We start from the raw sequence: 306 nt of genomic DNA on the forward strand, positions 1-306 counted from the left end.
CCTACCCTGCCGCCCAGCACGCCACTGAAACGAACGTTTCTTTGAAACCTCAAAAAACCAACAACCCGGAAGCTGGACGTCTGAAGTCCACGCGGCCCGGGGTTTTCGTCCCGGCTTGTGCGGGGGGCAGGGGGAGACACCCGCGGGGCTCCTGGCGCAGGGCCCGGACGGCAGCGGCGGCGCGTCAGGGGCCCGGGGCCACCGCCCGCGACCCGGGGCCTCGCAGGCGCGAGCTCGGCGAGCAGCGCGCAGCTCCGCTCGCAGGACGCCCTCTAGCCCCGCCGGCGGCGCGCCGCGACCCCCCCA

The sequence above is a fragment of the Hipposideros armiger genome, unplaced genomic scaffold (genome assembly GCF_001890085.2).
Source record: "Hipposideros armiger isolate ML-2016 unplaced genomic scaffold, ASM189008v1 scaffold_216, whole genome shotgun sequence".
Lineage (NCBI taxonomy): Eukaryota > Metazoa > Chordata > Mammalia > Chiroptera > Hipposideridae > Hipposideros > Hipposideros armiger.